This window comes from Protopterus annectens, chromosome 7.part0 (genome assembly GCF_019279795.1).
Source record: "Protopterus annectens isolate FY-2018-M chromosome 7.part0, PAN1.0, whole genome shotgun sequence".
Lineage (NCBI taxonomy): Eukaryota > Metazoa > Chordata > Ceratodontiformes > Protopteridae > Protopterus > Protopterus annectens.
The window spans coordinates 447,181,172-447,181,723 of record NC_056739.1 but is presented as its reverse complement, the minus strand read 5'-3'; positions in this window follow the sequence as shown (position 1 = coordinate 447,181,723).

Here is a 552-nt window from a genome sequence, read left to right as displayed (position 1 = left end):
AATTAGTTAAAAACTTATTTATGCAGTGCTGACCAAAACTGTGAATCAATGGGGGAATTCTGCATGGACTAGTTTAGAGAAAGATCCTTTATTTACAGCTAGGTTGGGCTTTATGTGAGTGGAAGGGCACCAGTACTATTTAGTAATATACACTCTTTAATCTGTTAAATTGTTTAATCACACTTTTGTATTTTGTGTGTACAGCAAAGAACAAAACAATAATGCAGAATCAGGACATTTTCAGGAGTTGATGAGTAGCAATTTGGTGAGGTTGTATGATAATTTTATTTGTATTTGACCCATTAGTAGTGTTATGACTATGGCGAAATGAGAAAAGTCGGGTCAAGGAGGGCTGCAAAGTATTTGTAAGTGGTGAGAAAAATAATGGGACTTCACTACCTAAAAATCAAAAATTATGAGCATGGTTAATGGAGAGACTTTGAGTAGTGCCACATAACACAGACTTTGGTTTAACTTTAGAGCTCTTAACTTATAAGGGCTTTTAGAAAGCAAAACAGAGTTTATTAAAATCAGTTTGTAGAGATTTACATT